The sequence below is a fragment of the Cololabis saira genome, chromosome 23 (assembly GCF_033807715.1).
Source record: "Cololabis saira isolate AMF1-May2022 chromosome 23, fColSai1.1, whole genome shotgun sequence".
NCBI classification, from domain to species: domain Eukaryota; kingdom Metazoa; phylum Chordata; class Actinopteri; order Beloniformes; family Belonidae; genus Cololabis; species Cololabis saira.
The window spans coordinates 19,984,729-20,010,398 of record NC_084609.1 but is presented as its reverse complement, the minus strand read 5'-3'; the positions used below and the strand labels follow the sequence as shown (position 1 = coordinate 20,010,398).

At 40.6% G+C, this 25,670-nt stretch overlaps 1 protein-coding gene across 1 annotated transcript in view; it reads right to left on the bottom strand.

Moving 5' to 3' along the window:
- prickle1b (prickle homolog 1b) overlaps nucleotides 1-18,370 on the bottom strand; it is a 37,551-nt gene extending 19,181 nt beyond the window's left edge. Inside the window, exon 1 of the mRNA XM_061714329.1 lies at nucleotides 18,156-18,370. The gene's annotated coding sequence lies outside the window, so the exon portion shown is untranslated. The remainder of the gene's footprint in view (nucleotides 1-18,155) is intronic.
- Nucleotides 18,371-25,670: the final 7,300 nt, after the last annotated feature.

The following is a 25,670-nucleotide window of genomic DNA, read 5'->3' as shown; positions in this document are numbered from 1 at the left end:
GCTGATCAGATTTTGCAAATGGAGGATGTCAAGGCCGTTTGTCAGCGCAGAAATGAGTACGACTTAAAATAATCCCCAAACAGCAACTAAAAAAGCCCTCAGAAAATTCCTAATGTAAGAAGTCATCCTGGACTCCAAAACTGAATTGTCCAGACAAAGAGTCCAGAGACGGGTTATTGGGTACTCATGATGTGGGGTATGGTTTAACTTCCAGATCAACTACGGCTCTGTGTTACCTGGCTTAATTTAATTTGTTCTTAACACAGAAACCGCCAACAAAACAATCCCGTTTTGACCTGAAATTAAAACCATCTCTCTGTCCATTGTATTCATTTCTGAAACCTCCCAACTTGATTATATCCATCTAAAAAAAACCAACAATTTCCACAACAACGGACAAACAGCTTGCACGTGGCTTGGATCCACATAAAAAAAAAAAAAAAACTTAAATCTACTCAGTGCACTTGGACTGAGTAGTTTTAAGTCATGCTGTCATGCTGACAAACACCTCTCAGTAGCCTCTGAGACCAGGAAGTCGACGATTATCCCTGGCTAACAAGAGCCACCGGCTCGACTTGCTGTTGCTGCACATCAGGTTTGTGGAGGCATTCCTCAATGCTCCTGTCAGGTCAGTGTCAATGCCCTCTGACGCTCACCATCCAAATGTAATTTAAGTTTCTGGCCATAAAACCCTCAGCTGAGATCCGTTAACCACTCCTGGGTGTTACCAACACACATCTGGGACAACAGAAGTGGCAATAAAAATCCTATAAAAAGCAGGAAATTGTCATCTGTGAAGAGAGCATTCGGTCATTGGCAAGGATTTGGAGTTTAGATTCTTCGGATCAAACACCTATAGTTTTTAAAGCATCTGATAGAAAGCAGTAATAGCAATGCTGCTTGTTTGCTACCACCTTCTGGTGCAGTGTTGCCAGGAGGTGTTGGTGAAGCTTTAGTGGCAGTAATAAACAGAGAAGGCGGTGTTAGGATTGCTAACGAGAGCTTAAAGACACAAACAAGCAGCTTAAAAGGCTTATTGTAGAATTTACATTAGGTTGAAATTTAGCTCATATACTAGGCCTGACTTTTATTCCACCACAAATTATTTCTTTGACTATTATCATTTTAGCCTTTTCAATGGAAAAGGTCAATTCCAACATAACTGCAGGCAAGAGGCTTACACTTTATGCGTGATTTATGCTGCTACCTAACTGACAACATATGTCTGCTGCTGCCAGGAACCCTAAGTCGCAACCCCCGCTATACTCTGGCATGCACTTCTCCAGTGTGTAATGTCAGGTAAAAGTTAGGCACAAAAACGTGGTTGGTGTGTCCGCACAGTCCTATGGTTAGCACTGTCCTACAGGACGAATGTTCCTAGTTTTATTGCGTACATAAAAAAAGTTTCAATTGTAAGTCGCTGTAAGTTGTAAATGTCTGCTGAATGTAAGGTAATGGTTCGTTTGGTAGCATTATATTTTCCACCACTACATTGTTTTTAAGCCGATTTAAAATGCTGGTAAAAGTTACTGTTGATCAACATCCATCAGTGCTGCAGAAAAGAAGCTTCACTGCTATCTAATGATGGCGATTTCACGTCAGAGTGATATAATAGCCTACATACAGGAGTGTGTAGGCTACGTGGGTCGGTTACAGGCCCCCGGTCTCGCACTCAGCAGGCACGCCGATTTTCCCCAGTGGTCAGCTGCAACAAAAAATCCCATGGGGCCCAAAAAGCTTTTTCCCATAGACCACAATAGTAAAAGAGAAGCCTCTAAAACTGTTCACAGGACACCTCCAGCTGTAATCACCGTTAATTACTAATCTTTGTATTCCATATGTTTAAGTCATGGACTTTATATCCGTCAAAAATGTTTTCTAACTGCCAGAAAAGTCAAAGAAAAGTCTCTTTCTGGGCGTGACGTCACGACTGTGTCTGTGCACTCCATGGATGTATTATATTAATACATATTATATAATTATATTATATTAATACATTAATAATAGATGTAATAATATACATTTAATAATATACATTAATGAATATATTATATTAATACTTGTTCTCATTGCCCCGGGGCATGATGGGAGGTGACTCAACTGCACATGCTCTATGGGCCCCATAACGCGGAAGTAAACCCGGAAGTCAGGAACTTTTTCGGCGTATGCGCCAGGCGAGCAACTTCCATTGAAATGAACGGCGGCCATTTTCCGGTCCGGTATCCAGGTTAATATAATACATCCATGGTCGGTTATTACGTAGAAGCTCTTGGCTATTTTAGACCATAGAGCGTATAAAACAATGGAAGAAGCATTGGGTCATATGACCCTCAAGAGCAGTTTTGAAGCCCATTTTTCCTTCATACAGGGCCATATTGGGAAACACCCACTGCATGTCAACCAAAGTTAGTATACCGTTTAACATGTTGAGTCAGCAGCAAAATAATAAATGTCAGTCGCATTTAGCCGATTCTAGGTTAATATAAATGGGTGGTTGCTCCAGTAAGTATGGTACCATGATGATTACAGATCAGGAAGTGATTCCAGCTAGCCATTGGCTGAGCCGACTGTCAATTGATCATATTAGAAATAAATGTAATGCTTTATAGCAACTCTCCTGGCGCGGTACAAAACAATGTATCCCTCTCAGAGTTGTCATGGATGTGAAATCAAATGATTGAGACCACAATTTTTTTTGAACCAGGCTGTAAATATGTTTATTTCTGTTCTAAGGTTGGACATTTTAATGCAAGTCAACGGCGATTGACTCGCTTTTGGAGCCAGCCCCTATGGGTCAGTTGAGGAACTGCAACAAATGGTGGGAAATGAGTGAGCCGAGAGGTTGCCTGTTGCCATGGCTGCCAAACATACTGTATAGATTTTCCTTCTTGAACTATCCTGTTATTTTGTCCACCTCTTTTGAAGTACTAAGACTAGATAATAAACCTGAAAAAATTAACTGCACACGTACTTATTTCATAAGTACGTTCTAAATAACATTGGAAATTTGATATGAATGCTCACAAATGATCTCTGAACAAGTTGAAATAGTTTTTATGCCAAAATGTTTCTGTTTGTGCCATCTCAACAAGGTGACCTCACATATTGATCAGGACTCCTCACCTGAAGACAGGAGGATTAAAGCCAGTTCTCTACCGCTCTCTCCTGATATCGATGTACATTTGAGGAATGTTTGAATTAATATGTTTGTAGAGAATGAATTTATGTTTGTAGAACAGCCAATACAAACATGCCCTCTTTCTCTGACTTTTTTTTTTGTCATCTGTTAGATTTTCTAAAACTGAAAATTCTAGTTAACCCTCAGAGATCACTGGATTTACAGGATGTTTAAAAGTACGATTATTAACTTTTTATCCAGAAACACCAAGAAAATATTGGCTGCCGTGGTAATTCACACCGTGAGATTTTAGCAAAAAAACAAAAGATAAAACGTGAAAAAGGTTAGGGCCACTGAATACTTTGTGCATACGCAAAATAATACCATTAAAAATGTTTTATCTTATTAGACCAGTATCTCAAATATGAGGGTTTATATTTTTTTAGTACTACTGTAAATGTCATATCTCTTAGCAAATGAGTGAATGAACAAGGCTGGAAATTGGCTGAAACCAGCTCCATGATCTTTTTCATGGTCACGCAGGTCGCATATATACCAACAACTCTGCACACTCTCTGCTACTGTTGCATGAGAGTCACCAGTCCTTTATGGTGTGTTTTTGTAATATGGAGGCAACCGGAGCGTCCGGAGAAGCACAATATTATGGCCTGAGGCTGCACTTGACTCATGTGTTGCTAGTTGTGTACTGATTGTAGCAATCAGGAAGGGAAATGCAGCTGTGTGGTTCCCTGTCCCTGATTGGTTGAGTTCACTGACCTGCTCTTCAATCCTCCTCCATGCAGGGACCTGGAGACGCCATTGGAGGGGCTCTGTTTCATTTACCCAATCCTACGAGCATCTGGACTTCAAACTTGTTATACAGCCCATCCTACCCTTAGTTTAGGTATGACAAGCTGAGTCTCTTTCAGCTTGTCATGTGTGGCTGTGTTGCTTTGTTGCTTTGCTAGTGCAGGTTGTGATAGTACATTGCACCCTTGTGTCTCATGTGCTGTACTTGTTAATTGTATTATACGCTCATGTCTCTGTGCAGCACTCGTTTAGTTGTGGACTTTACTCTTTATTTTATTTATTATATTATATAAGCTTCAGTCTACACCTTTTTTGGTTCATTTATTTATATATCCAGCTTTACTGTGGTGCATGTTTTGATTGACCAATGGACCAAATAAAACTAAACTAACTAACTAACTTTACACTTTTAACCTGTGTTTTCTGTTAGTTTACCAGTCTGATTACACATTTTGTTTTATATCATCTAATTCACCATAAAAAATTCCCTCTCTACAGTTGGTGGGGATGTTTTTTTTAAACTTACTTTGACTCTGAATTAGCACCAAAAAAAAGTTTGGAGAATAAAATAAAATATAAAAAAAAAAACAGAGTTCTTTTCTGTTTTTCCACCCATGTGCGAAACTGACGACAAACATAATTTTCTAATCCTTCAGAATGCCTGCCAATTTTCTTAATCTTTTCTTGATTTTTAGCATAACGATTGACTCAATGCTTCCCTCCAAGACTTATTCATTTGTTTTGTCTGTATAAGTACCGAGACAGCGTGCAAAAAGCTGGACACAATCAGAACAGGATACAGATGGAAGGCTCCGTCTGTCTGTGGATCTGTTTTGAAAAAACAAAGACCCTTTATTCTGTTTTAGGATTTAATGAGGTTGTCAGGAAGGGTATGAAAGCTTATTTCTTGGATTATTCCTTCTGTTTCATGATTTGGAAACGTGAAACAAATACAAAATGCTTAATACGTGTCATTATCAGACTCAACTCCTAGATGTCCCTCCAGGCTAATATGTGTTGCCAAGTTCATTTGTTTCATCAGACTCTTAAGGGGCAATAAATCCATGGTGGGGAAGGTAATAATGGGTAATAGAACAAATAGCCTATATTTAAAATAATGACATTTTGACTCATTCAAGTAATATTTCAAGTCACTCATCTTCTGACGTTGCACACATTTAGCATTAAAGAGCATCATGGCGTGATGTTTTTGGGCAATAATGAGATGTGTGTGTGTGTATATGTATGTATGTGTGTATATATATATATATATATATATATATATATATATATATATATATATGAATAAGGCAATACTGAGAGGAGCTGAAATTGTGTTTCCAGCAATTGAGCTTTGACAAAATACAATGCTGTTTTATGCCTCTAGCAAGACTCAAAAAGGCCATGCCCCTGAGGTGATAGTGTGGATAAAATCCCTACAGACAAACCAAGCGTGTAAAAGGACTTCTTGTACAGGCATCCATGTCCCGTCGCTAGCTGTTGTATAAGATGACTACTGAGCGTTTCTGGTAGTATCACTGACCTTGTTGGCACCAATAAAAGGAGCAGAAAGTCATTACTGGGTCCTCGTCATGGTTAGAGCCAAGGTGTGAATCAAGATTAGGTTAGGGTTATGGTGTGGGGTAGGCTCTATATATATCTATATTACTACGTAATGGATGGAAGTCAATGTCCTTATAATGAAGCAAGTGTGTGTGTGTGTGTGTGTGTGTGTGTGTGTGTGTGTGTGTGTGTGTGTGTGTGTGTGTGTGTGTGTGTGTGTGTGTGTGTGTGTGTGTGTGTGTGTGTGTGTGTGTGTGTGTGTGTCTGTGTGGCAAGGCTGAGCAAAAGAGTCTTGTGCATCCCATCCAACTCTAATTTGATATTGTTAAGTGATGCATTCCTTCTTTAATAAAAGCCAGAGGACATTTCAAGCGCTGCCTTGAAAGGAACGTGTGTGTGTGTGTGTGTGTGTGTGTGTGTGTATCCTCAGACAGAAGTTCAGTCTAACAATGAAGCTCCATAGAGAAGACAGAACAGGTAGATGACTGAGAAAGCGAATGATACAAAAAAAACCCACCAAAATACAAAACATCAATAGTCATATTTGCCCTTTTTTCACAGTAATCAGTCCAGGAATGATTTGATATAAGTGAAGAGACAGAATGGCGGGTCAAACCTGATGCACTGCTGGTATGCCTCTCATCCATTATTAAGAGATTTTCATAGAGTGCGTGTGTGTGGCTGGCATGATGGAAAACATGCAACATCATTGTCAGTCAGCTGATTCTATTACAGCGATTTGTTGTGTGTCAGCACACACTGACGGAGCGCCAAACAACATCTTTGTGAACAACTGCTTTTTTCAATTAAAAAAAAACTGATGACAACTAAAGATAAGAAACCAGTTTAATGTGTCCTCCCTGACAGAGCATTAAAGGACACACACTTCACCTGCACTTGTGCAAACTAAACTTTTTAGTTGTTTTTTTAATTACTATTTTTACAGCCAAGCATTAATCTACTAATCTCAGACATTATACAGACACTGTTATCAAGATCGGCTTTAGTCGCTCTACCCATTAGGCATCCATTTGACTGGATCTGTGTAACATTTAAGCCAAAAGAAAACAGGGCTTTTAAAAAGTTGTTCCACTCAGTGTCAGTGTCAAGTAATTTCCTGTGAGAAACAAATTGATCAAAGATAAAAGGAAAGAGAAACAAATGTAAAAAACAGATACATGTGATGACATATCATGCAAGCCAAGCAGCAGCGTTGCATCACATTTCGTATGGGAAAACTGCTTTTGTTAATTGGTGTGTGTCTGTGTGTGTATTATATGTGTGACTCCTGAGAGTTTTTTTTTATAAGAATCTGATAAGATCTGGGCCAAAGATTGGGGTTGTGCACACAGAGACCTAATGATAGGACCCCAGAGGGATGGCACATCAGTCATATCAGTCAAGCGGAACAGACAAACACACACTTATACATACACTCATAAACCATCTGTGTATTACACAACCTGCACCCTCTGGTTCCCATAATTAAACATCAGAAAAATAACGAGATCTGGGAAAGACAGGTTTGACTACGTTTGCAGCCTTGGGCGCTCTGTCACAATCTGGATGCAGTTTGGGTCTGAATGTGCCGGCACAGCTGTCGAGAGAGCAGACCGTCAACCAGGGCTGTTGGTCAGAAAGGTTACATCCTTTCTGTTCCCCTTTTTAAAGGAATACCGAGACACTGACTGAGAGAGATTTTGAAAGGAGGCTGACGACATTATCACATGAGGAGTATTAGCTCAGGCTTTGATGGTTCATTTTGTTGGCGGGTTTGGATGCCACAAAGATGATAGATATCGAGGCTATGTGTGATATGAAAATTACCTTGAGCGGTGTTCTTAAATAACCTCACTATCACAGGGAAAGTGCCGTGACTGGCTGCTTTGTGGGGTGTTTGTCTCCCTCCTCTTTGGTTGAATTTGGGCTCTGTCGGCATTCCACACTGACCCTCTAGTAGCGGGCCTGAGGTTCATGGGTAAACAGCAGAAGCGTTTTAGTGGGCTCGCCGTGTAATTTTGGAGCCTGTCTCACCCTCTCCCTGCCTGTCTCCTTCCTGCAAACCCCCACGCTCCTCGCCTTTCCTCTCAGCCAGCCATATCCTCAGCCGGCCTCTCTGTTAATTCAGACCTACCTGACAGTTCTGACTAAAACCTTCTGGGTTTACTATCAGTCCCACTCAGCGAAAGGCTTTGCTCTGTAAACACATGCTGAGGACTAATCTGCAACAGATGGGAGATGAACCCGGGGAGGAAGTAGTATAAAAAAGATATACAACAATTTGTAGTCCTCTGAACCAAATGATAAGGTTTCAGCTGAACTCCAAGCAAAGCCTACATGGGGTTAGAATGATGTGCGCATCAGCAGCTCCCGGGGGATTAATAGCAAGTTATACCTGGAGGTATAAGCCGTCCATATGCAAACAGATGTTTGAAAGATGTGAAAGTGAAATCCTGAACACTTGGTCTCAAGAGGACATGTAAAGACTGTAAACAGCGCATGCTGACACTAGGAATGGGCGATATTTTACCGTTCATGATAAACCGTCAAAAAAATTCCCCACGGTAAGAATTTGTCATGTCGCGGTAAAAACGATAAATTCCCGTTGATGATGTTTTTGTGTAAAGCTGATTTTTGGAAGGAAGGAAGGAAGGAAGGAAGGAAGGAAGGAAGGAAGGAAGGAAGGAAGGAAGGAAGGAAGGAAGGAAGGAAGGAAGGAAGGAAGGAAGGAAGGAAGGAAGGAAGGAAGGAAGGAAGGAAGGAAGGAAGGGAGAAAAGAGGAAGGGAAGAAGGAAGGAAAGAGCAGGAGGAAAGGAGGAAGGAAGGAAGGAAGGAAGGAAGGAAGGAAGGAAGGAAGGAAGGAAGGAAGGAAGGAAGGAAGGAAGGAAGGAAACAAGGAAGGAAGGAAGGAAGGGAGAAAAGAGGAAGGGAAGAAGGAAGGAAAGAGCAGGAGGAAAGGAGGAAGGAAGGAAGGAAGGAAGGAAGGAAGGAAGGAAGGAAGGAAGGAAGGAAGGAAGGAAGGAAGGAAGGAAGGAAACAAGGAAAGAAGGAAGGAAGGAAAGAAGGAAGGAAGGAAGGAAGGAAGGAAGGAAGGAAGGAAACAAGGAAAGAAGGAAGGAAGGGAGAAAAGAGGAAGGGAAGAAGGAAGGAAAGAGCAGGAGGAAAGGAGGAAGGAAGGGAAAAAAGAAGAAAGGAAGGAAGGAAGGAAGGAAGGAAGGAAGGAAGGAAGGAAGGAAGGAAGGAAGGAAGGAAGGAAGGAAGGAAGGAAAGAAGGAAGGAAGGGAGAAAAGAGGAAGGGAGAAAAGAGGAAGGGAAGAAGGAAGGAGAGAGCAGGAGGAAAAAGGGAAGGAAGGGGAAAAAAGAAGGAAGGAAGGAAGGAAGGAAGGAAGGAAAGGGGAGAAGGAAGGGAGAAAACAAGGAAAGGAGGAAGGAAGGGAAAAAAGAAGGAAGGAAGGAAAGAAAGAAAGAAAGAAAGAAAGAAAGAAAGAAAGAAAGAAAGAAAGAAAGAAAGAAAGAAAGATAAATTCCTGTTGATGACAAACATGGCGGATCTGAGAGCGAGATAAATTCATAGTTAAAAAGGTGGAGTTGAATTGGTATTTTTTTTATCATCATTTTTATCGTTATCGGGATAAATGCCAGAAATAATCGTGATACATTTTTTAGTCCATACCGCCCATCCCTAGCTGACACTAAGACAAAAAGAAATGTATTACTTCTACTAACAGGCTCGCCCCACAGGGCATGGAAGTCTCTTGAGATGGCATGCCCGCCGCTGGGAATTGCAGTTATTCTAGTCTGTGAGGGGTCTAAGAATGGCAGAGCCAATTTTTTAAAATAAAAAACGATGAACGGGCTCTGACTCATACATTGACAGTACATCGAAAGTGAAGATCTTTTAATAATAAACACATGAGCGCTTCCACTCTCTGTGAGACAGAGAAATGAGGACACACTCTAGGAGAGCTGTACCCATGCACGATTGACCCTCCAATTCTCATCTCCCCGGCAGCCAGATTTCATATTACTCCAGTCTCAAGCACGGTTCAGCATGATGGCCACTTGTACATACATCATCACACTGTAAGACAACACACCTGCTTAACACCGGTTATTACGAGTTGTTCTGGTGAGATGAAGCGCTCTCACGTCTTCCATTTTCTGGATCATGCTGCTGTGTTGTTACATGATTGCTACAAGGAACTGCTGACGCATGCTTACGTTGGCTCACACATGCCCGACCATAACGTGCCCAAGCACACCTCTTCTTCTAACCGTGCCGAGGTCCAGGAATCGTGCCATGACTGAGCACAGAACGCTGCACTCTCACACAGCCAAATGAACCAAACTTTAGGAGTCAATTGTGCATATTAAGGCTAGATCAACATTAATATATTTCATACTTTACATTGATGCTAACACAGAAGGATCTTAGAGATTTGCAATGACATCAGCTCTATAACATTATACACTGTGTGAAATTGACGAGACCGAACCAAACAAGTTGCAAGAGAGAAAACAAAAGCATGAGACTGATAACGCTAAACTATTGACTGAGCAGAAGGAGAGAATGTAAGATAATTCTTTGTGATTTTGTCACCTAGGCTTACACTTATTTACAAATGTTCTCAAGGCAGAGGTTGGTTTAAAGGTGGGATAGAAGATATTGGAGAAACCAAGAGCCAATGACATTTTCAAAACAAAAAGAACAAGCCTTGATTTATACGTCCAAAGCAATTGGAAATGACTGTTCACTGATGAAAATTAGTTTGACAGAAAAACCAATGGTCCAATGGTTTTTGTTTTGGTCCCTCACAATGATTAGATGGTCTTTTTAGACCACTGTTGCTTTCAAGGGTGATTTTATTTCTTTTGCTTTGAGAGCATTGAATTAAATGTGAACTATTGGTCCATAAAGAGAATTTCAGATAATACAGCAAAGGATGCACCAAAAAAATATTTCCTATCCAAGCTTTACAGCAGCCCCTCGAGGAAAAAGGACAAGGCTGAACAAGCTGCATTTGTGGAAACAAACATCGAATCAGAAGCCACGCTGAAGAACAGCTGACCGCAATTCTTTGAACGCTATCAACAGCATCACATTTGCTTAGATATTGTTGATACAAGAAACAGCAACACAGTTACGCAAAAAAACACCTTCTATCCCTTTGTTGTTATGACTGTTTTGGCTTCATAAAATGATTATTAAAAACACTTTACATTATTTGGGGAGGCAAGCAACTGGTTTCACGCTCAAAGTTGCTGCAAACCTGGACAAATTGAGGTGGACAAGGACTGTTTAACACTAAATGAAACCCATTGCATGACTTGAAACCTGCACTAATCAGTTGTTGTGATAAAAATATTGATTATAGCCGCTTTACTGTCCATTCCATATTGGAAACTAGACTTCAACAAATACTCAAGCAAAAGAAAATATGCAGCTTTCAGTGATTTTGGTGAAAATCCTGTAATCTTCCCCACCCTCACTTATACTGTATTTATCACATTAGACCATTTCCTGACTCCGGGTGGCATCAGATTGGAGGGAAGGAGCCATTTCCCTTCTGAATGCATTCAAAAGCTGGAATTCTTCTGGGATGTTGTGGAACATGGAGACACAGTGACAGACAGGGCATGCCTCAGGAGACCTCTGCAGAGACAGGCGACCACCCAAAGTAAATGTAAACTCAATATGTCATCTCCCTGAAAGCGTCTGACTTGCATTTCTCCTGAAGCTCCAACTGTGTCATCGAACGCATCTGCTCCTGTTTAGTGCACAGATTGACAATCTTCAGGTCATGGACTAGATTCACGGGAACATCTTGTGCCACGTGAGCATTTATGGACTTCGGGAGAGGTGAGGTAGTAAAATAAAAGGGATAAAGATAGAGACTGTCCAGGATTAGATCTGATTTCAGACATTCAGCTTCAGGGCTCTTAGATTCAAGACAAAAATGTGTAACACATGAGTCTAATTTAAGGAAGGCGGACAGAAGCTAAGACACGTTCTTGAGGGAAAAAAAACTGCCTTGTTCTTGACATTCCCCCAAATAAAGCCTCCAAAAAGTGTTTACCAGCAGAAGCCAGATATCATTTTAATATCAAAACATCAAGCTGTGAAACATGATCATGAAAACTGTTGTTAGGAGGTTTTCCCACCACAACAGCAACGCTGTATGTCTGATGTAGCACTCAACAACCCAGAATGTCTTATGAAGAGCTTTCATGTTGTTCCCAATCAAAAACAAAACTGAAAGCTATCATTTGTGTTCTGCCCCAGGGTGGTCATTTAACTGGAAATAATTACGTGGTTGTTCCAAAGCGATCTTGCCTTCCTACGCAAGACTCCGCTTCTACTCTTTTTACCTTTACTTGAGCTTTAAAGCCTTTTAATTATTATCATCTAATAATCATCACTTTTAATGTCTGCAGAAGTGCCGCGGCTGGCGACTGGCAGTGTCTGGGCAGGTGTCTGTATCTGTGTGCGAGAGTGGCTTTAATCATCATCAAATAGAGCTGTGTGTATAGGTAATTAAGTTGGTGCCAAATTGACTCTCACTCGAAGGCACGAGTCGCAAACCATCAGCAACAACGCAGTTTTGCATCACTTAGTAAGCCCTCTGGGCAACTTTATTTCAGCTCGACTGAAAGTTTTGACACAGGATTGAGTGCAACTCTGTCTCAGAGTCCATTACTCAGTGCCTCATGGTGTTCTAAGGCCTGGATTACTTTTCCTCTCCACAAGCTGACCATAATACCAGGTTTGTGGAGCCAATGCGGCCTGAAGGGTTTGGTCTGAAACCACTCAATGTGCACAAGGATGGCGATTAGTGTTTGTACATGAAGTACTGCTGTCCCAGCCCCCCCACACACATGAAAGACTCCAAGACTGATCCCTGCCAGGCAATCCCATCATATTTCACCATAAAAGAGCAAACTCTGTTTGAATGGACAGCTAAAACTCATATTTTGGTAGTTAATGAGTCTATGTTGGCAATGAGATGCTACTATGAAAATGACATTATAAATATATGAAAATTTATATACATATATTCAGAGAAGTTTAATTAAAAATAATGTGAAGATCCTTTACAAAATGCAACTAAACAGGAAACACAAACGTATTGATTTTACATAAAGCCACTCAATGGAGCATTATCACTCCTGACCACATGGGGGCAGCATACTAGGGCCAGGATGTATTGAAAATGTATTGTCATTGTGATATCAACTTGCACAATATCAGTATATCAGAAAAAATTTGAATAAATGGTACTGAACTATGTCCTTCAGTGCCATGCATGTATGTTATGAACAACAATAAAATATGTAGCCAATAAGATGGAAAAATGTCTTCCTTTTTGTAATTTATACTTAAATTCCTCCAAGTACTACAGAAAATACTTTAGAGATCATAGGCATGTTCTGCTAAAATTATTTAGCGATGTGGTTCATTGTCGATTTTGCAAATATAGCAGTTGTTGCCAGGTGCTTTTTTTTTTCAAAATAACATTGGGGTAGTACAAATAATACCCCAATATCCTTAAGTATTCATTTGTATATCAGAAGTCATAGTGTTATCGCACTTTTTCCAAGATGTTGTGTTGCATGTATTGCATTCTTTACACCATTGTTCACCTTTTTTAGATGTTCTGTTTACGAGTGCTGTGACTCTCCAAAATCTTGCGTTTTCCCTTTTTATTTAAATATTTTTAATTAAAAAAAATATTTTTTTTTTCTCTTTAGCTCGTTACCAAAAGTATCAAAAAAGTAAATCCTAGGAGACTAGAATTACAACAGGGTCGACAACATCCTCAGTCCTTTCAGCTGTTGCCTCTATTACAGTGATGGACCTGGAAGGATCCACTGACTCAACAGCCTCCATATCACTTGGTGAAGTTAGTGCATAAGTTTGCCAACCACCAATGAACAAATGAAGAAGGAAACATGAAATGGAAGGGAAAGAAAGAAGAAACACAAACTGGATCAACCAGATTAGCATTGAAGGAGCTGAGATGGTTTCTGCCTTTCTAAATCTATACACCACTAGCGTGGTGTAACATGAAAAGAGACAACTCAGACTCAAAGACGCTATTGAGATGCCTGAACAACGTCATCTCCTGTCCATAGTATAACCAAATAGTGCCAAGTCAACCAACCTCCACACGGCAGTTTCTGGGCCACTAACCCAAGGCAGGGATGTGTTTCAGCCCTGTCAATTCTCCCTGAGGAACTGTTGGACACACACACCAACAATCAGGACCCTGTAAAACTTACTTGGACAACTGCTAATGGAAACCTGGCTATTATTATCAGATTTGGTTTCAGCACTATTTGCATGTATCTCCTCTCTGCAAAAGTGATCAGAATAACATATTTTAACTGGGTGATTTTGAACTATTAGCCTGGGAAAGAGGAGTTTGTGCAGAAAGAGTAGTCTGCTCTTGACTGATCACTGGCTCACTCCACTGGTTGTTCACTGTTTGGCCCTTCACACACACAGCTACATTGAATAGCAGCTTGGCAAGCGTGTGTGTGTGTGTGTGTGTGCGTGTGCGTGTGCGTGTGCGTGTGCGTGTGCGTGTGCGTGTGTGTGTGTGTATATACATGAGGTAGTACTGTAAGTGTGTGAGTGTAAGTGAGAGGGTGCGTTTTCTGAGGGTTGGAATGATTTACACAACCCCACACTCGATTAAATCCAGTATGACAGAACAAACTCGCTTGTGTGTACACATGTTGGTCTAAGGCTCAGCAAGGTGTACAGACACTACAGTGTTGACTTTCTAATAGATGGTAGTCTCACTTTTTTTCCTTTTTTTTTGCAGACATGCACACATAAACACGTGCAAGCTTCACGTTGGAGCTCATGTTCCTCATTAGTTCCATTTATTTAATCTGAAGCCAATCTGCGCTCCAATCTAAACACTGGGACGTAAGATGTGTGTGAATGCTGAGCGACCCCCCTGAAGCCGTTGGCCAGAAGCAAACAAGTCCAGAGCTGTGCACTGTTGGGCTGTCTATTTAATATTATACATTGAAAGCCTGAATTAGCTCTAAAAGTCACCCGTCACCCTTTTCTTCCATGTTGTAAATTTGGGATATTGCAAAAAATTTTGGAATGCGAATTTCTTCTCTTCCAAACAAAAGTGGTGAAACACAGCACATCTTGAGCTCTTCAAACCATGTTACCGCTGTGATCACAGAAGGTGTTTAACCAATGGAGCCAATGACTCTAAATCCAGAACACCCTCGGTGGCTAAACAATGAAAAAAAGAAAAGGTTTTCCAGGAGAGTGTCCAACAATATCAAAACAATCTCCAGGCTGGACTTCCTCTCTGGCACTCAAACCTCAACAGAGAATGGGGATCTGGGTTACATGTGACGAAAAAAGAAGAGAACAAACAAACCTTCAGATCGAGAGGCAATGCTCTGAAAAATGAATCTGTCACTTTTGAAGTCATCCACAAACAAATGGTAAGCAGGGCCTTCATAAAAGTGCATGTAACAAAAAGTGAAGGGTGCATCACGATCTTTCCATTTCTGCTGCCAAAGCTAAACATATCCAGTCTTTCTGCTTTTCTTTGAACTCTGAAAGGTCATCTTAGTTAGATCTGCCTCACTTCCTGCCACTCCACTCCTCACTGCAACACATTTAAACAAAATCAACCTTTTCACCCCAAAGCCAATTTGTTAAGCTGGTAACATATCTCTATCAAACTTCCCAATTAAGGTCACAATAAGACCTCTAATTGTGTTGCTTTTTGGTTTATATATATATATTTATATATTTTTTTCTTATCTCCATTTCTGGCAAGCGTTAGAAGAGAAGATTGATAACAATCTGACGTCTGCATCGGTGAACATGGAGCTAAAGCTGGCAGAAAGCTGAGATAGAGTAAAAATAACAATTTGTGGATTAATTGCATGCTTCTCACATGATATCTTTGCAGGGAATTTGCCCAAGTGCCACTCAAGGCTCCACACTCGAGGAAATCAAATTTACCAGAAACCAGGGGAGCGCTTGATAATGTGAGCTTGGTTTTCTCTGTGTGGCCTCTCAAGCTAGACACTCAACTTTACATCATTGAATGAAATTTGTGACCAATTTTAAAAAGCTATAAGACACATATTAAATAAGGAACACCCCAAAGAAGAAGGGGGTGGAGTTACCTATTCAACTCACTATTGGTATCTCGAACAGGGTTTTTGCGTTAACACTCAACGAGTGTTGCTTCTTATGTGCCCCTGCCATAGCATTAACAGACAATCACATTTTTTTGAGTATTTTGAAACTGTCCCACCCCCATGTACAGTTTCTTTTGCTAGCACTAGCTTTGTAGGTGCAGATTGATTGGCTGACGCATCAAAAGGTGAAAATATCCCAACTTTGTCAGCAGCAATGCTCCCTCAGTTCAGTTTGGCATCTCTTGATGTCATCCCATTCGAAATGAACGGACAGTGACACTCAGGATGCTTTCAGCACATAAGTGTGACCGTGTGCTAAAGCTGACATGGCTGAAAAAGGATCTGTTTATACTGCCATTGTGTGGAATTTGCCCAAAATGTGTCAGAGATTTAAGAAAGATCTCCAGATGACAGGTGAAAAATAGAAAAATGTCATATTTCTTGTCATATTAGCTTCATGACAATTATCTTCTATATTCCATCAGGCTAATGCGCACTTTGTGAGCTTTGTAATTGCTCCCCAATTACAAGCAAAACTCAGATGATAAGTCTGAAATCTCAACTTTGACATATATTACTGAAACATTTTGATTTGATTTTGATGGAAAAGACCATATGAGAGGGGTTAAAGAGCATCTAATGTTAAGATTTTTTTTTTTACAAATAAGAGCAATGACTGACTGTCTTAATTGAACCCCCCCTGATAAAGCTGCATGTGCAAGTCTGACTCTTGTGAATAGAACTGTTACAAATTGTAATATTATCTGGACGTTTATTTTGTTGATGCAAGTAGCAGCCATGTTGGATTCTGAGCTCCGGGTGGGGAGGTTTCTCCAACTTTCCGCGCTGGAATTCCAACTTCAGGGGTCATTCTAGCTGAAACTTTACTTAGAACTTGGAAATTCCAACTTCCGAGCGCCAACTGATAACATCATTAGAAGAGCAGATAACAAGTTTCCCCCCCAAATAGATTCCTTTTCGAGACATTTTTCTTCTGCACACATGGTTGAGTAGGTGGTAGACAAAGGAGCCTATTTGGCGTCTATTAGCAACAATCAGTGCTGCGTCCCTTAGCGGTCAGCGGTCGAGCCAAACTTCCTGATGATTTCAGCTACTGCCTGACTCCAGACTCCCATGTGGTCCAAATGGCTAACCAATTAACAGCAGCTTAACTCCTGCGCCCAAACCTATCTCTGTCTCTCCCTGTCACTCACACACAAATACTCCCTCTCTCTCACACTCACACATTCATGCATGAATACATAAGCAATGACAGATGTGGAGACACACGGGAAAAACATATGCATGCATGCACACACACTTTAAAATGGAGACCCAGATCCACAAGTACTCACCCCCAGTACCACACACAGACAAGGACACACACACACACACGCACATGTGCATGCACATGCAGAGATACATACTCATTCACAAAGGCTTGGCTTTACAGAGAGTGTATACCCCCAGCAAAGTCTTGCTGACTGGCCTCCCACAGAGGGGGAATACACCCGGGTCACCTGATCCCTGGGCTGATCTGATCCAGGATCAACAACTACAAGCCACCTCAGAGTCTTAAAGGGACTGAGAGTACTGCTCGGGGAGGGTTACGTCAAAATATCCAAATGGAGATCTTAAATTTAACCAGCAGTACAGAGGAAGAAACTTTACAACCCAAGCTACCATGTGAAATGCAGAAAACAGGTTCCCTGGTCTCAGACAGTGCAGCATCTGTCCAACCACTAGGTGCCACCACTGGATTCATTTCCAAAAACACACCGACTGGAAGTTTATCCTGGCCGAGCACGCCTGAGCACGTTTTATTGTAGTGAAAGTAAAATGCCCACAGATTTTTAAATTATATTCAACTTTATAGTATGTAGTGACCAAAAGAAACCACTCTTATTTCTTTTTATGTGGTTTAAGAGACACATGTCTCCTTTTTTTTTTTGCAGATTTGGAGTGCGTTCTTTCAAGACCTATGTGCTTCTGAAGAGTTCAAAAGACACCATGCAACCCTCAAAGAGAGAGAGAGACGGGGGGAAAAAGAGAAAATAGATAGAGAGAGCCCACCTGAGTGACAGGCAACAGCTGAGTCCACACATCTGGAAACCAAGATGCAACCCTCCATTAAGTGCGTCTTTACGGACACACACGTCTCAGGCAGAAAGTCCCCCACCGACCCAACCACAGATTCACCTTTCTTTCATCTTCTTCGGAGAAAATATGTCGCATAGATACTTCACTAACCCCCTTTTCCGTCTTGTTTTTGATCTGTCTGGAAATTAGTCTAGGTGCAAGGATACTCTACATAAAAAATAAAAAAAAACGCAGCATACTTGATCTGTTAATGATCTGTTTTTGAAAATTGCAAGAAAACAGCAAAGAGAAGACAAATAAAAACTACTTGCAAAGTTGGTATTTTTGTTATTATTATTTTAAGGGATGCATGAAGATTTCTGAGTGAAGCACTCACCTCTGAGAAGCACCAACTCGCTGCAGGGACGGGTCGAGTATTCCGTTAATCGAGATATAAAATCATCCGTGCGCACTCCAGCCGGCAAAAACGACAAACCCAGCTCAGCTTCGGGTCCCAGTCAGCTCAGGGATGGGAGTATTTGTGTGCATGACCCGGGACAGCAGGACGGAGGAGGGATGTGAAGGAGGAGAGCCTCTCACCAGGGCTGAGCGATGCGCAGCTCTGGCACCAAACTGAAGCGTCCACACACGACATTGGCGCTGCGCTGCTGCCATTGGCCCAGACACGGAGCTCCCCGCCTCGTCCAACACACACATCCACACACACTTTCTCACTTACAGGCACGTCGCATTCTTTAGATTTAAAAGTATAAGGATCTGTTTTTGAGGTTTCAAAAAAAAAAAACACCACACAGCTCATTTTAGAATACTTCTAGGACAGGGGTCAGCAACCCAAAATGTTGAAAGAGCCATATTGGACCAAAAATACAAAAAACTAATAGGCCTATGTCTGGACCCGCAAAAAATTAAGTCTTGTAGGCCTATAAGCCTTAGAATGAATGCAAATGGCGAAAGGAGATATAGGCCTATCGAGAAAAAAAGTCGAAATGTTGAGAAAAAAGTCGAAATATCGAGAAAAAAGGCGAAATGTCGAGAAAAAAGTCCAAATGTTGAGAAAAAAGTCGAAATGTAAAGGAAATAGTCGAAATGCGATATTAATGTTGAAGTACGATCTCGAAAAAAAAGTCGAAATGTTGAGAAAAAAGTAGAAATGTCGAGAAAAAAGTTCAAATGTCGAGATTAATGTTGAAGTACAATCTCGAGAAAAAATTCAAAATGTTGAGAAAAAAGTCGAAATGTCGAGAAAAAAGGCGAAATTTCGAGAAAAAAGTCCAAATGTTGAGAAAAAAGTCCAAATGTCGAGGAAATAGTCGAAATGTCGAGATTAATGTTGAAGTACAATCTCGAAAAAAAAGTCGAAATGTTGAGAAAAAGTAGAAATGTCAAGAAAAAAGTTGAAATGTCGAGATTAATGTTGAAGTACAATCTCGAGAAAAAATTCAAAATGTTGAGAAAAAAGTCGAAATGTCGAGAAAAAAGTCAAAATGTCGAGATTAAAAAGGAAAGGAAAAAGGAAGAAAAAAAGAGAAAAAAGCAAAAAAAGAACAATAAAAGAGAAAAAGGGAAAAAAGAGAAAAAAAGAAAAAAAAAAAAAAAAAAGGTCAAACATTTTTTAAAAAGCTTCAGGGAGCCACTAAGGTGGTGCTAAAGAGTGGCATGCGGCTCTAGAGCCGCGGGTTGCCGACCTCTGTTCTAGAAGTACAATTAGACATGAAAAGGTCGGGATAAACTCCTTAGTGGCTACCAGAGGCAATGCAAATCCCAGCAACAAGGCAGAAGCAGTTATATAATAAAATGCTATTGAGATCACTTCTTTTTTTATTAATGAAGCACAAAGGTTTTATGTGGAATCACTGACCAGATGGAAAACATCCTACAGGGTCAGCTGAATTTGATTTATTAAAGCCGTGAACAGTTCCCTTCCTGTCTGTGTGACTCTATCACGTGAAAACACAATGCAGTCTCCTGAATCTCAAGCCTGTGAGTTTGTTACAGTTTTTTCTGTTTCTCTCCCAAACACTACTTCATTTGACGCTATAGGAACACGTGTCAAGGAGCTGAAGTGGCTTCCTTTGCTTGCAGAGTCAATAGACTGTAAATTGAAATCTAGATGAGCTCAAGGCCACTTGCATTCTTGGAAAGCAAATGTCAAAAGGCATTTTCTTTACATCACTTACTGCTTGTACCCCTCCAGTTCTGAAAACAAAGCATCTCCAAGTTGATTTACGTACTTTTGCTCTGTTAGGAATGTGAAGGTAGGTGTGTGATGGTGAAACAAGGCAGCGCTGGTGTTTTTCAATCTTGTCCCAAAACATTTATGAAGGTTAAAAGATAGCTTTGACTGCATGGGTAATGTTTGCACCAAAACTGTTGCCAGAATAGAAAAGTACTTGTTCATTTTAGAGGTTTAAACAAAACTCCAGATGTAAGCATTGGGAACATGTGCACCTTTTTTGACAGAAGCAACTCCAGTGCTGGTTCGAAGCCAGTCAGTACATTAACTTTCACTTTGTAAAGATTCCCTTTGAAGAAATGGGTCTGGTACCCCTCCCATTCACAACCATTTCTATTGTACCAAATCGATAGTTCCTCCTTGGATCACAGGGGGAAAAAAACATAAAAATGATCTATTTGGTTTTATAGCACCACCAACTCTTTGATGGTCCAAAACATCTTTGGTTGTCCAGAACAAAAATCTCTTGACATAGAGGAAAGAAAAAACATTTCTTTTGTTCATTGAGGTCATATAATACATTTAGAAACTACAGCTTTTGACATTGAAACATGGCTTTGACCACTACTGTTTGCAAAAACTTTTAACAGCTTGCATTTCGGGGAGAGAATCAAAATAAGCCAGAGGCAGCTTCAAATAAAACAAAACCAGTTTGGGTACAGATGTAAACAGCGATAGCTCAAGTGTGCTTTCAGGTTACGGAGAAACCAGCCAGCTGTTAGAATGTTTAGAACTTAAGCCAAATCAACAACCATGCTAGCTCAGCCTTAGCGCCCAGTCTGTGTTGTCTGATAACAACAACATTGCTCAAGAAGTAAAGTTAAAAAGCATATTGTAAGATTTTTCCAAAAGACTGCTTTATCTCCCATTTGAATTTGTTGGTAGGGACAAGATTTTGTTTTTTCTTTTTAAAAAAATCACAACTGAAGGTCTTGGTTACAGCTAATGAGTCATGTGGAGAGCAACAGGTGGACAAAACATCAGAAACAGTTTTAAAACCGAGCAATCCCACATCTGAGTTTTTTGCCAAGAAACCACCAAGGCTGCAAGACACTTGGCCGGCTGGTACGTGTCAGTCACCTCCAGAGCCTCCCATCTTTTGATTCAACTCGCCATCAAATGGTTTTCCGTTGACAGCTACACCAACAGTAGACCAACAACAGAGCACCACACCATGATAAGAACGGTTATTAATACCATTTACACCTCCTTCCAGGTTACACATGAGCATTGAAATCTCCGGTAGATCAAAGGAGTTTGCTTTAGGAACACCGGGGATACCAGGAAGGGTATTCCAAACTGGTGTTTGGTGCAGAAACAAAAAAAAACGCAGTTGGAACCCCCTCACAGGAGGGCAAACACATGTTCCTTATTCGGGCTAAACCCAGCATGGGTAAAGATCTGCCATCGTGACGAGCCATTCCCCGAGGCCAACAGGCAACAGTTAGCTCCCAGATTGATCAAAACTAAATTCAGTACATTATGAAAACATTTTGCTACAAAACTATCTTTTTCAAAAACATACTTGAATCTCACTTCATCTTTTATTTAGTGCTGCTTTGACTAAAAGGTTGCACTTACGGAGACAGAATTGGATAAATGTCAAGCCATAAATGGTTTTGAAAGCAGCCTATTCCAATGCATGGAGTTTTCAGCCCTTGCTACAGAGTCAGGGGAGTGAGGATAACTCTTTGAATGTCTGTGAAGCTGGCAGCCGGACAGACAGGGCAAGTTAAACAGTATGGCTTATTGTCCATGCCAGCCAGTCAGCCCACACAGCGAAGGACCCACCGACGCCCTCGTTCACCCTGCTGGCTACTGCTCTGACATTCTGACAACTTGATTTACAGCTTACAGTTTGAGTTCATTCCCTTTTGACATATTTTTGCCTGTTTACGCTTGCACCCAACTCTTCTATAGTGCGTTCCATATAAGCAAATTTTCAACTTTTCTTATAGGTAGCCCTTCAACATTTTCCGTGGAAATCCGATCATCTTCTGTGTCCTGATTGCTCCCTTTTTCACCTGTTCCCCTCGCCTAAATGCAGAATAGAGCCACTCTATGAGCTTTGCTTCAGCTCTTTGTGCTCACTCACACAGACATCTGTAACATTAAGCCTATTTACCGCAGACACAGAAAGCAGGAGAGGGGTTTGAAAGGTAAGCCTATAGGCCTACGCATGCAGCCAGAGAGGAAATGAGGATCAGTGTTGTGCAGAGAGCACAAAAGTGGCCTTTGGGTCAGTAAATCCTAGCCCTGTCACTTTCTGGTGTACAGAAATACAGCAAGGTTGATAAAAGCGTCAAAATCAGGCGCAGCACGTTGTACATCTCAGATCTCATGTTTTCTCTCCATCCATTCTACTCTTCTTGTTTTCTTAAAGGAACGGTGCTTTGAAAACAATCCAGATTGATGTGGGACTGCAAATGTGATACCGGTTTGGACGTTATGGCAATGAATAGCGAACTGCAGCATGAGGAGGTTATCTTTCCTTCAGCACATGTAAGCTTTCAGAAACAATAAAAGGCATCCACACCATCTGTCATGCTGCGGCCTGCTTGGTTATCCCAGTTATTTATCATATTAGTGGGATTGGAGGAATGTTGCAATTTTACAAAACAGCTGAAAACATAACAGTGAAACTGAAATGATGGCGTATGATTTCAGGACTCTGCTGAAAAGTGATATCTGTTTCCTTAAAACACTGGAAAACCATGCACCGTGTCATTTACGTGACTAATGAATTTGTGCATTTAAGTGAGATTGAACCCTGAGAAACTATGTCCGATGAGTCTGCTCGTGCCTGGGTCACGGCCGGCTGGGAAACACACAAATAGCCACAAGAGCTGTAGTAACTTCAGGTATTGGGATTTAAAAGCTTTGGATTTAAGTAGAATGTGCTGATTAAATAATCTCCATCTAAAAAGTGTTTTCTTTCCTGGCCATGGCCCACCAGGCACTTCTTCATGTGACCCTGTATAACCCAGCTGCAAAACCTTCAGCCCCCTTTTCACAGAGTGAGGTAAGTGGTTCCATATTATGCCTGAAGGAATACTGTCAATCAAACTGTGAGAATCTTGGCTACATAATGACCCAACGACAGGCCAGAGACCATCACTTCAAGGAGTAACTAGGAATCATCATGTAGCTTTGTTATTCCTACTGCATGACTATACATCTTACATATGCATGTCTTATCAGGTACTGTCAATTGTATTTTTCTCTTTCCAATCAATGTTCTCTTTCTCCTTTTGGTTTTATCTGTTTGTGTAATCTCTGACATCACCGCAGGCAGAATTGAGGCTTGGGAGTTGTTATTGCTGTCCTGTCTGTCACCAGATGCCTCGGTTCAAATCAGGGACAGTTAGGTTACTGTAAGGATCTACTGTGGCTGGAAGTTTGATAGACAGATTATCTAGATAATAGATAGACTATATCTATCTATCTATCTATCTATCTATCTATCTATCTATCTATCTATCTATCTATCTATCTATCTATCTATCTATCTATCTATCTATCTATCTATCTATCTATCTATCTATCTATCTATCTATCTATCTATCTATCTATCTATCTATCTATCTAAACAATGCTTATTGTGAATTGTGCGATGAGTAGAGAAATGTAGGCAAAAGCAGCTTTTCAGAGCGATTAACCTAATGAGATGTGTACCTGAACCAACCCACTCTAATCCATGCCACAAATCATAGCTAAAGATCTAGAAAACTTAATGTTTCACCAATGAAATTTGAATTTCTCAGATATACAGAGAAAATATTTTATTACCATAATATTATTTACCATCCATTAGAAAATTACCTTTTACGAACTCCAGTATTCATATAAAATGTCCCTTACCTAGTGGAAAAAAGTTGTTTTCTTTCTTTTTTTTAATAGATCCAAAAAGACTTGTCAAACTGTTTTTCAAAGGAACCAAAGCTTCTGCTGCACTGTTGGCTTGCTAACTGTAAGCTAAGCTAAACCTGATCGCACAGGAAGTGAATATAATCAAACAATTAGCGGTAAAAGTCCCCCTGGAGACACAAGCATTACAGTATGATATCTTAGAAAAAAAACCTAAAAGCGTATCTGCTAAGAAACGGTTAATAAAATTGATGTTGGCCTCATGTCTATGATTAGCAGTGGTTTAAAACAGTGCAGCAAATTTACCTTTTGATATCATAATAATAATGTAAGGTTTTCATTTGTAAGATGTAGAGGAGTTAGCATGTTAATTTTGCAGGTTGATGTCAAAACAAGGACAGCTGTTGACCTTTTAATTTCAGGTTTCATGCCACGCTAGCTTCCCAATTATCTCAATTGGGACAAACACATTTTTTGAAAAACTAATAATCACTGATAAAAGCATTGTTACTTCAGGCAAAAGCTTATACTGTTCGCTATCAGCTTATCCCAGCTGTGCACACTTGTAACAAGGACGGTTATCCCACTGCCTCACCCCTATTTACAACATAACAGATTTTTAAGGGAATTTTATAATTGAGAATGACAAGTTGACCTTTGAGGATGAGATTTGGTGTGACACCAGAGAAGCTTAGCCAACTAATTCAGGTATTTTTATGAGAAGAAAAGATCAGAGTGAATGAGATGGAACGCAACCGTTCCACATTTCTGGAATTCTTGCCACCTCTGAGTGGAAATTGTTGAATCAAGTAAATCAACAGTCTGTTCCCCCCCACAGAGAAAGTTTCCTGAAAGTTTGCTTTTTTTTCAACACAGGTGTGCAAAAGCAAATGAATGTTCTGGTTAAATGTTAATCTCATTTAATAGATGTGTTGTTCATAGCTCAAGGCACATCTAGACTCTGAACAAACACACACACACACACACACACACACACACACACACACACACACACACACACACACACACACACACACACACACACACACACACACACACACACACACACACACACACACACACACACACACACACACCTCTAATTAGACTAGTGACACACATCACATCCAGCAATGCTACCTCCAACCTGTGCAGGACCTCCAGCAGTTAATCTACTCATTGCTAACATACCTTGTCAGACACTCTGGAAAAACCTGGTTGTTTTATTTTTGAGTCTTTGAATACATTAGGTTGGATGGTTGTTAAGCTCAACTTGAGTCAATGGAAGTGGCCACATAGCAGCCTTCGGCTTCCCACCGCATCCTCACTCCTGAGGACAATGACTAGACATGGCAGTTATTGCCTGGCCAAAAGACCAACACTTGATGTAGATAAAGGATTTAATAGGAGCCCATAAAAAAGATTGTGAATGGAAAGTAAATGTCACATGCAATTGTGTTACAAAGTCTACAGGGTTGTTGCTAGGGTATTTTATTTTTGAGGTACTTCAAGGGGTATTACTAGCAGTATCCCAAGCCAGCAGTATTGCTTGGTATAGGGCTAGTGCGAAGGGGTAGGTAAAGGGCAAAAGGATAGATATGGGTCTATTCCGAGTCCCTCAATGTAGCCTTAATGTAGAAAAGGAATGCAAATGCTATTTTATAGCTAGGTTTGCTATCAAAAGCGAGAGTCTGGTTGGCAATGCTGGTAGGAAGTCAGATTCAACCTGTATGAAGGTGGGACTCAGGGCCGATTCTGTGCATAACCTTTTTGGACAGGACTTCTAGGCAC